Source organism: Alexandromys fortis, unplaced genomic scaffold, assembly GCF_014885135.2.
Source record: "Alexandromys fortis isolate MF-2015 unplaced genomic scaffold, M_Fortis_MF-2015_v1.1 scaffold_6, whole genome shotgun sequence".
Lineage (NCBI taxonomy): Eukaryota > Metazoa > Chordata > Mammalia > Rodentia > Cricetidae > Alexandromys > Alexandromys fortis.
The window spans coordinates 16,203,748-16,215,293 of NW_026067902.1; the positions used below are offsets into that span (position 1 = coordinate 16,203,748).

Consider the following 11,546-nt stretch of genomic DNA (forward strand, 5'->3'; position numbering starts at 1 on the left):
AGGCTGGCTCACACTTCCTGGAGCTTCAATAAGCACATGGCCAACCTTAGCTGCCCACCATGGCTGAACACTTCCAAATGGAACATGAAAACAAGAGCCGGCAGCTCTTACTACCCACACAGACCTGTACTAAACTACCTCGTACTGCTTTGTGGCCGAGATCCCCATGAGCTCCAGGTTCTAAGACGCATGAGACACACAGTCCTCAACTGCACAACGCAACCAGGCTCGATGTCGTGTCCAGGTGTGGAGGGCCTGGACCATAATCACATCAGTCCTAAAGCTGCCACTACCTATTGACATCTCTCAACAAAAATAACTTCCTCAAGATGGAATTAAACAGGAAAACACAGAGAAATGCTTATAAAAATATAGTACCTGTCTATTGAGTAGCGGTATTTGTATTTCCTGTAAGGAAATGCCCAGAATCGCCTCACAGATGGCTCCCTCGTCCAACCCCATCTTACCTGAAGTACTGCAGGTAACGCATACAGTGAAAGACATGGTACGAACAAGGCAGCTGGCTGCTTCCCCTTCCTGATGATATTCTGAGTCCTACTGTATTAGCTACAGTATTTTTTTCTGTGGTTGTGATGATTTGACATTTTGAGACCAGGCTAGTTCCTAGAAAGACTGTCTGTCCTAGGCCCAGCTAACTTCTGGAGACAGAGACTGTCTGGCCTGCCAGCGTAACTTGTAAGACGTTAATCAAGAACACAGAGTCCAAGCCACCTTGTCTGCCTGGCTTTTACATCCCATGAGGCAACAGTACTCATATCATCACGTTGGCACTAGAAACTGGGCAACCAGAAGCAGCCTCTGCAGCCAGGGTGCAGGGACATGATCACAGCTGCCCGTCCTGATCCGCTCAGCCTTTCTACCTGCCTCGCCTCATGACATCGGCTTTTGCTCACGTTCCTCCTCGCCCATGTCTATCATCTGACAAAGCTGCTTGCCCACAGGTTCCTGAACGGCCTGCTGTGCCTCTGGTCTCCTGAGAACCGCGGGCAAAATTGCCTTCCTTCAGGGCAGCCACCTCATGATCTGTGGTGCTTGCCACACTCGATAAAAACAAATTCTGGGTGCATTTTAATACACCTCCATTAAGATGTGCGTGCCAACGGCTCAGTCAGATGGAAGACTTTACATGTTGAACAGAATTTTGTTAGGCTTCTCCTCCTTAGATGTGTGCAGAACTGTCAGGTGGCATTTAAAAAGCAATTTAATTACATGCTACTGAAAAATGTTGTAATTACATGGGTGATTGGGCCAAATTTTTGCAGCTCCATAACATACCTACTACAGTTTGACTTTGTAATGCAATAATTAATCTAGAAGGATCTGCCACCTGGTGCTGCTTTCCCTTGTCACACTCCACCATCTACTCCAGGGAACTTAACCTGGCGTGTCTTCTCCACCCAGGGAAACCTTCGCAGCTCTTTGAGCCATTTGACCTTAGCACGCCAGCCAGGTGTGTTCCTTAAAGCTGTTAAGGACTGAGGTCTCTGCAAGGTGTAAGATTGACGGGCAAATTCAGCCTCTGATCTATCCTTAGCTCATTGCAATCATGTGGGGGCTGAAGTTTCAAAAGTGGGAAACAGGAAATATAATCAATATTTTAACTGACAGGATCCATTCCCTGCATAAAAGTAGATGTGTTCAGTAACGTGTTGCTTGGCTAATTGTCTATGATGATCTTCGTGAAAAATAGAATTGCATGAAATATGCACAGTCACGCTCACTCTGCTGTTCATGAATGTTCCCAGAGGACTCACTGAGCACCTAGGAAGGATCTGGGCTGATGGAAAAAAGATGTTTCCTGACCCCACTCCCAGTTTATCAGCTTCAGATGCTGAGAGAACCATAGAGCTTGGCAGCTGCTGGTCATACAAGCCAGGTAGACGGTGGACCTATCCCTAGGGAAAGGTTTTCTGTTGTTAATGTTACACAGTTTAATTTCTAAGTATTGAAAGTATGCCATAAACATGAGTCAAATCAAATATCAGTGATTCTAGAACATTTTTACCTTTTTGTCCGTTATTCTTTATACCCACACCGCCTCCCAAGCATTCGCCTCTTACCCTCCCATCCCAAGCCCTGTCCGTCAGTCTCTCTTGTTCTCTGGCTTCTGGTTGGGTCCAGCTAAAGGGAGGTTTTGAAAGGATCTTAGAGAAAATAAACGGAAATTTATTAAAGGATTCAGTGCAACAATGGCTAGTTGTGAATGGAAAGTCCCAGAATCTCGTAGCTGCTCAGTCCCAGGAAGCCGGTGTCTCAGCTCGTCTTCTGTATATGCTGGGACCCCACAAAGGGAATGGATGTACTGACAGGATGAGGGCAAGCAGGTAAGAGCAAACCCTTCCTCCTTCCTTGTCCTTCTATAAGCTTCCAGGAGAACACGTGGCCCAGATTAAAGCTGTACCCTCCAGCCTCAAGGTCTGGATTAAAGGCGTGTGCCTTCCAGCCTCAAATTCTGAATCAAAGGCATGTTGTCTTCTTGCCTCAAGATCCAAATCACATGTGTGTCCTCCAGTTCTGGATTATAGTTCATTACAGATATAGTCAAACTGACAACCAAGAATAGCCATCGCACTGTTGAAAGCGTGATTAAAAAAATGTCATATGCTATGTTGAAAATCCATTTAGTGAAGACTCAGAAAGTGGCAGAGGAAAACACAGTTCACCTTGGAAAGCTTCTAAATCTCCACCAAGAGACTACCCTGAATTAGCGAGGTGAGCACACTTTAACTCTCTAAATCCTTTCAAAACAGAGACTTTCGCAGCAGTGAGGGAGCTATGATCATGGGAGACTGGCCATAAAGATAAAAGGTCACTGGCTTTAAAAACAGAGGGTGAAGATAATGAACCAAGGATGTGGACAACTTAAAGAAGCCAGAAAAAAAAAAAAAAGAAGAAAACAGAATCTTCTTCAGAATTTCCAGAAAGTTCAAGGCCCTGCCAGAAACTTGATTTTAGCCTATGGAGGTCTCTACTGGAACTTTGAAGTAGACTATTGTAAGATAATAAAATCTGCTGTTGGAGTTTGAGCTGCAGCTGATTGGTACAACTGCCCAGCATACACATGCTGGAGTTCAACTGCCAGTGCCACAGAATGGGGGCAGGGGACAAGCGGGTATGTAGCACTAAGCTACAAAGTCTGGGGTTTGCTATAGCAGCTTCAGAAAACTAACACATATGTCATCTCATCTCCACAACAAATCAACAAGAGGTGGGTACTATTATTTCCATTTACAGATATTGATGCTATCCTTCAAAAGAAGTTAAACAGCACTCCAGTTAAGACTAAGATGGATACGAACCTAGATTTTTTGGGAGGAAGCTAAACTCATTACTCTTTCCTCTAGTCTAGAGCAGATGGACTGGAAAGTAAAGATACAAGCATTTCCTGACAACTATTCCTAAGGACATAGCTGAAAAGCTTGATGTTACTCTCTTGGTAGGAAGCACAGATTTTCTGCCTGTCTACCTAACCATCCAGAGCACCCCAGGGAATGGCAAAAAGAGCCCAGATACTCCATAATTTCAGGAGTGACAGAGTGGTCCATAAAGCTGGAGTCTGAAACCACAAAGAAGGTTCACTCTCTCTGGAGAGAAGAGATGCATCAAAATGTCAACAAAAGAAATGAAGCTTGCCCAAAAGCAAGTCCCAAGAAGGATAGGGTAGCTAATAAGACTCCAGCGGAAGGAAGGTGAGACCAGAAGGACACAGTCTTGGGCAGAGAGTGGGAAGCTTACACATACTATGTTCCACTTCACACCAGCTCTGTTGGGCCTGCTGTAGAATACCGATGCTTTTAGTCCCTGGAACTAACACACTTGTTGCAATGAACAAGCTCAGAAATATTTGCTAAAAGGAATAAGTTCATTGGTGAGTACTTTTATGAAATAAATTTCTATATCAGACAATAAGGGGATAGATTAATAAGAGGAAACAATAAACCAAGCTACAGTCCTGTAAGTCTGTTGCTAGTCTACTGCATTTAATAAGTGTACATGATAAGGGCCTGAAATTCAAATAAATGATCAGATAAAACAGAGAATGGGTAGGCAAGAAATGGAAAGGGCCTCTGAGAGTAAACAAGGAAGCCAAGAAGAAAGGAATCATGTAAGCAGAACGGGGAGGTTATGTCAAGGGCCTGCTGAGCTAATTTTGCACAGCTGAGGTTGAGATTCACAAAGGAGACTCACGTGGAATGGGAACAACCTAGCTGTGGATGAAAAGGAGGGCAGCTCCACGGAGATGTGCGCTGGGAAGAGAGAGAAACTGGACCAGCCTATGTTCCTGACATTTAGGATTGAAAGCCATGATGGCCGTTCTTGGTTATCAACATCTGGAATGAACTTCAGCCTAGAAATGGAGGACACACCTGTGGGAGACTTTTTGCTTGGTTTGTAATGGGTGAATCCACTTCCAATCTGGACCTTTGAGATAGGAAGATTGATACCTTTGATCCTGATCTTGAAGCCAGAAGACATCCTTGAATCTGGGTCATACATTCTGCTGGACATAGAAGAAGGAAGCTTTTGCTCTTTGCCTGTTTGCTCATGTCTTGCTGGCAAGTCTGTTCCTTCACTGGCATTAGAGCCTACATCTTTGGGACTCTAGCAGATACTGAAGACCAGCCGAGACATCCAGCCTCATAGACTGAACAACTTCTGGATTCTTAGACTTTCTATTCATTTTTAGACTAGCTGGACCATAGTGTATAAGTGATTCTAGTAAATCCCCTTTCCATATACTAGATAGATAGATAGATAGATAGATAGATAGATAGATAGATAGATAGATAGATAGATAGATAGATAGAGTCTATAAGTTCTGCTACTCTAGAGAACCCTGACTAAAGCAAAGCTTAATCTAGAACCAACCACTGTCAACCAGCCAGCATTGATAAAGCAGCAACCAAAGTCCATGCCTGTAGACTAGGCTGTTCGTTCAGCTTGTTTTCCTAAATTCTGAACTACTTGCCAATGTGAAAATTTTTAGAAATATCTCCTAAAACATGACCCTATGTTCTTACTGACAACAGGAAGCCCACATCCACACAGGGAAATACTTAGTTGGAGCTACATGGTCAGTGGGGCCATCTCCACCCTACAAAGGGTTCCAGTTTACTGCCCCACCCAGCCTGAGTGAGTCATGAAAGTTACCCACTCTGCCTACCTTGGATTTCAGCTTCTGTGCCCTGCTAATGGCAGTGAGAGCCTTGGAAGTTCTTAATGGAATGGAATTTAGACAGAGAAACTGGGAGAATGAGTTGGAGAACTTTAGTTAACGTCAGCATTCCCAGGTAAGGTGTTGTACTAGGCACAGACAAGAAGCGGTGAGAGTCTATCTACTTTCACAGCAAAGCCCAGGAATGTGCTGATCCACTGAGTGCCTGTTTCAGAACTCTGGGCACCAGCAAAGGTTGAGTCTCAGCAGCAGGAAAGAATTAAAGTGAACGTGAGACATGATGGAGGAGAACAGCTAGTTATTGGGGTTAAAGGAGGAAGGATTTGAACCACGACATTAGACCTACTTGTTGGGTTGGGTGTGATGAAGAAAGACAAAAGTAACCCTGTGGGATTACTCAGAGAGAAGCAAAGGTCCGAAGCATGATGTGAGGTGGAAACTATGCTCCTTGGAGACAGAAGGGATCACATGGGCCTCGCCCCTGCTTTTGGCTCGCCTCCTCTTGAGTAATGCTGGGCTGGCCCTGCCTGCATAGACAGGAACTGGATTACTGTATTGTTAACAAATAAAGGAAATGAAGCAATCTCCACTAAGCCCTGCATGCTAGGACTCTATGTGGGCTCCAATCAATCCGGGCATTTGCTTAACTATTTACCTGTGAAGCAAGAGCTCCAGTTATAGACCAGAACTAACTTGTCCAAGAAAAAGAAACAGTTGCATGTAACACTTTGTAAGGCCTGTAGCCACTCTCCAGGGAGCACTGTTAGAGCTGTCTTTTAAGAGCTAGCAACAGTCCTACCCAGCTATGAACCAGAACAACAACCAGCCACATGGAACCATGTCCATAAGGGTGCAGTAGCAGCACACGTAGCTTGGTGTGTGATAATCATCAGCTCTCTAAATGGATTAAAGATCCACTCAAGAAGAGGGATACTGTACCTGGTACTGGAAACTTAGTCAGCTACCCTGGGGTGGTGAAGTCATGGAGCTCCATGGAGAACCTACAACCACTACTTTACTAAACCAACATACTCCCTAATAATCTAAGCTTGTGTCCTTATACCCAGAGATAAGTGTAGTCTGCAGCCCTCATCAAAGAATCTTTTCTTTGCAACAGATGGAGACCACTAAAGAAAATCCCACCCAATCAAAATGCAGAGTTATGGGGCCCAGTCCCAATGACTACATCTACAAAACACTCCTGCACATAAGGCTCAGAGATGGGGTGGAAAGACTGTAAAATCCAGAGGATCAAGGAGTTTGCTGTGAGATTGCATCTCCTAGGAATGTCAGAAGCTGCCCCTATAAAGTCTCACCAACCTGACTGCCTAAACATGAACTGAACAAGACAACAACAATAGACATAAGTGGGTGGGGGAAAGCCCACAAAGCCTCAACACTACACAAAGGACTTTAGGCAGCTAAGGAACCCTATGGGTGGAAGAAACAGTGTTTCCCAGGGAAGATCATACAAGTTGCCTATCCAACTTGTATCCAACACTAAATGGTCAGCCCTGAAAACATACATACATTGTACATACACACACACACACACACACACACACACACACACGTGTAACAATAGAGTCCTGGGGATATACGGAAGGGCTTGAGGGATGAAAAGGAAGGGGGGGAATAATGTAATTATAATCTCTAAAATAAAAAGGGAAATGAAAAAATTCTTGATGAAGACTTCATAATGAAAAAGTGATTCCTCTTGCTGCTGAGAAATTCCCTCCAAGCTTAAGTACTTTGTTATATTTTTTGTGTGTGTTTATAATTTTATAATCACAACAAGCATTATAATGATACAGCTGACTATTTCACAAAGGAAAAAGCAAAAACACAAAGATAATACTTACATAAAGGAAAGATTTTTTGCCTTCAAAAAGGGAAACTGTGCATCAATGAACTACATTGCTTTAACTGAAAGTTAAGGGTTTTAACTGGAGCATACGAAAAATAAATAACCCTTGTTTTCTGTTTGCTTCTATTTCCTAATTGCCAGGAGAGCTTGAGTCCTCACAGCCTAACACGCGATAAATAAAAACAAATGACTCCCTACTCCTCTACAGCATGGTTCACAGCAGGCCTCTAGTCAGGATTCCTATCCAAGGCCTGTACAAACTCATGTGGGCCTAGCCACAGGCCCTCTGCAAAGGAAGGTCTCCAGTGAACTAACTGGGTCACACAGCAAGGGTCAGCAGAGGACCAGACTTCCTGAACCTGATATTTGTTTCTTTGTATGGAGGGAGGGATGGTGGATGGATGAATGGATGGAAGGAGGCATGGTGAATGGATGATGGACGGACGGACGGACGGACGGACAGGCGGCCCGACGGACGGACGGACGGATGGATGGTTGAGGAGGCAAGCTGTCATGTAGTCCAGGAAAGCCTCCAAGAGAAGGATAACCTTGGACTCCTTCCTAATCCTTCTGCCTCCATCTCCCAAATGTTGAGATTTTATAGGTGTTTAAGCCACCACACCTGGCTTCCTGAATCATTAAAATGATCACAATAAAATTACTCATCAGGCCAAAGTACACTGGGATTCAAACGTACACGCAAGAAAGTGAAGGAGGGTGGAGTGCCACTGTAAACAGACTGGCCAATGACGTTGACTTACCATTACCTGGAATCGAGTTAGTAGAGTCTTGATTAGAAAAGACTCTCTAATTACAAGTTATATATCTGTTGTTTGACCCTAGATGCTGAATTCAATCCTTTGGTAGTCAGGATACAACGAGATACACACAGGCACAGGTTGTCAGATTCCCCAACAGCTCACATCTCTCCTAAGCTGGACCTGATGGCACAGTTACCCATGCACTAGGAAGCTTTCTCTACGGGCATACACTGAGTCAGGACACCCAGGTCCACATTTCAGACGGTACCAGAGAGAGCTCATGCGTCTCTTACACCGGGACAAAGGGCCGGGATAGACGGGTTAAAGGCCCTTTTAATTCCTAAACTGCATTCACACCTCAATGAGGAAGAGAAAGAGGTGGGCGTGGATATTTGTCTACTGAATCCTCAGATTGAATTTCTGTGGCAAAGAATGTCTAGGTTAAATACTTCGGCCTGCAATATAGTCAGGGTGGAAGCCAGACATCCCGTTTTCTGCACCATTAAGCACCCTGATTCTCTGGGAAGCAGCTGTGGCTAAGTGAAGGGTCCAAGGCATAAGAAATGCATGGGGGGGGGATCATTCGTGGGAAGTCTGCTATGTGTGGGATAGTGTAAAGTATACTTGATGTATTTCTCATAACAATCGCTGAAGAGGGAATTATTGACCCCATTTTATGAGTATGAAAATGGAGGCTATATACTGCACGTATTGGCTTTGTGGGAGCCTAGGTAGTTTGGATGCTCACCTTACGAGACTTGGATGGAGGAGGGTGGTCCTTGGACTTCCCACAGGGCAGAGAACCCTGATTGCTCTTTGGGCTGACAAGTGAGGGGGACTTGATTGGGGGAGGGGGAGGGGAAAGGGGAGGCGGCAGTGGGAAAGAGACAGAAATCTTTAATAAATTAAAAAAAAAGACATAAAAAAAAGAAAATGGAGGCTATAGGACCAGAGGTCACTTTGAGCTCAGAAGTTTGATTTGAATATAAGAGAAGGTGAATTCTCTTGAACTTAAAGACCTTTCTCTATTATTTAATGCAAGCTTAGATTTGAGGGCCTGCGAGAAATCACATGATAATCACCCAGACTTAGACAGCTGAAGAATGGGGTGCCCTTCATCCACCTCAAGTGTCATACGCATGCACACAGACACACAGACCAATTACAGAACCGACACTTCTATGGAAAGTTCTCAGGGTCTATAACAGAGGTTCAGTTGGCATTAGTAGGCTTAGCCTTGGTAATTTTAGTAAATTACCATTCTTTCTCCTAGTTACCAAATCTCCAAAGAGTTGTGTGATGGGTAAGGGGCAGGATGAAAAAAAAAAAAAAAAGAGGGAAGAGATGTGTATCTAGAAATGCTTTGTCATGGGTTCTGTCTCCATTCTTCACAAGACATTTCCTATATGACAACGCTTCTGATTAACAAGCCTACACATGGGCAAAAGAAACTCCTGGAATCCCACTTTCCTGTCAAGAGGGCACCGACCCACAATAGACCCAAGAGCCCTCACTTGCATTTTGCTCTCCCAAATCCTAGTGTGTTTATGGAGTTGCTCTGCCAGGTTCAAAAGAAGCCATTTGTTTTAAACAGTCATTTCCCAAGCCTCCAGCATAACAAGCTACCCTCTCCAAGTCATCCAGCAAACCTTTGATGTACCAGAGTAGGGGACACAGGGGCAACTGCCAACACCGGGAAGAGAAACAGAGGAGGTCTGGAATGGTGAGACGCCATCCCTCTGCATCAAGTTCAGTTGGGGTGCTTCTTGGGTACAGGGAGGTGTCTGGCTTGTTTTGTTGGGGCGGGTGGTCTTTTCTTTTTCTCCTCCTTATGTGAAGCAGAGGCCCAAAGAAACCCAGATTCGAGGGCACAATGGTAGGTTCAAGGAAGCGTTAAGCCCCAAAAGTCAAGTTGCCTCTCTACTAACAGGGTGTCTAAATTGGGACCCATTCGTTTGAATGAAAGAAAAATCTCTACCTTCACTGCCATCTACTTGAACTTGAACATTTTTCCAGTATTGTGTAGACAGCCAGCTACAGCAATATTAGCAGTATTTGTGACCTTTTAAAAAGTATTTTCTTACATTACAGGAGGTGTAATTATCTTGAATTCTATATTCTCTAGTATTTCAAACTTGAAGTGGCTATTTGCCTTTTAAAAAACATACATTACATGATATTCTTTTAATTCTTTAGCAGCTGTTTTCTTTCATCACGGTCTACTTTTAACTTTGTGCTTTTAAAGTCTTTTGAAGGGGGTTGGAGAGGCGGGACAGTGGTTATGAGCTCTTACAGAGAACTTACTTACAAATGATTGGGGCTCTGTTCCTAGCACCCGGATGACTGCTCGCAACCATCCAGACTCCAGTTCCAGGAGTCTGATGGGTATTAGGCACACACCCATACATGCGACCGAAACAACCATAGACATGAAATAAAATAATAAAGTTTAAAGAAAAAAAAAGGAAATTTTTCTGAAAAAGAGCCCTTCGTTTTTCCCCAGACTCAAAACTGCCCAAGGTACCCTGACACAATAATGAGTCAGAACCCTGGGTTTACAAAACCCTGTACAAAGTCGCGGACTCTGCTTGAGTCTGAGTCCTAACAGAAAGATGAAAAGGTTCCACCAAAGAGTCTTTCCCCATTTTGCACCAGTTGCCAATCGCCCTGACCTGTGCTCCTCCTCTGACCCCCAGCGCTGGGGCATGTCCCCTGCCTCTCTGCCCTCTTCAACCCGGGCAGGCAAGCTGCTCTCCGTACTGAGGGTTGAGTGACAGGCAACAAGTGGGACTAACGCTCCTGAAATTCCCACGCACTGAGACCATAGGCCCTGGCTTTGTGGTGGGGAGGGTGCCATAGCCATCCTCTCCACATTGCTGAGGCTCAGCCACTGCCCAGAAAGCTCTAGAGTCCACGAACTGAGTCCCAGACCAGGGCGATTCAAGCGGTGGAAGTCAGGACTTGGAAAGGAAGAGAGGCGGCCCCCCAAGCGCTGGGATTGAGAGGAGACAGCAAGCGGCACGTAAGGGGTGACAGCGTCCCAGGGTCCAGGGCCGGAGCTCTGTGGGGTGCATCTTACCGGGCTGAGCGACACCGTGGGCCCCAGCGCTGGCGCAGCAGAAACTTCAGTGGCTCTGGAGCTCGGGCCTCGCTGGGGCCCCGCCCGGCTACAAAGGGGTGGCCGGGGGGCGGGGCGGGGGCGGAGGCCGGGAACCCGGCCGCCACCCCCAGAACAAGCACTCCGGCCCAGGAAAGGCCGCCCCGGGCGTTGCCCAGTCCAGAACCAGGACCAGGAGCGCGCTCCGGGGAGAAGGCAAGGTCACCTGAGGCATAGGTGGCTCTTGCTCCCTGGCCACAGTTTCACCCCGCGCCTCGCGACTGTTCCGGTGCAGCCCAGACGCTTTTCCCACCGGTGGTGCAGATAAGGCCACCACCACTCAAGGCGCGCGGTCGCCTTCCCCAGGAACCTGCTAGACCTGGGGAGTTGTACTTTTGTGGCCGGACTGGTCACGGCTCCGCCCCTTCTTGTGTGAACTGTTTTAAGGTTTACAATCCAGAGCCCATGGTCCCATGTGTTAAAAGCAACTGTGGTCCCCAAAGTTGCTACCGTTTCAGCTTTAAAAACCTCAAAGAAAATGCAAATCCCTCCAGCTTAAAGAAAAAAAAAAAAAGGTGTAACTATGTTTCTTTTGCACTTGTTTGGTTTTGTGCATTTTAATAG

The 11,546-nt window shown here is 45.6% G+C and overlaps 1 protein-coding gene across 1 annotated transcript in view; it reads right to left on the reverse strand.

The window, feature by feature from the left end:
• The window catches only part of Sqor (sulfide quinone oxidoreductase), a 37,744-nt gene extending 26,682 nt beyond the window's left edge, over positions 1–11,062 (reverse strand). The window contains exon 1 of the mRNA XM_050134121.1: positions 10,905–11,062. The gene's annotated coding sequence lies outside the window, so the exon portion shown is untranslated. The remainder of the gene's footprint in view (positions 1–10,904) is intronic.
• Positions 11,063–11,546: the final 484 nt, after the last annotated feature.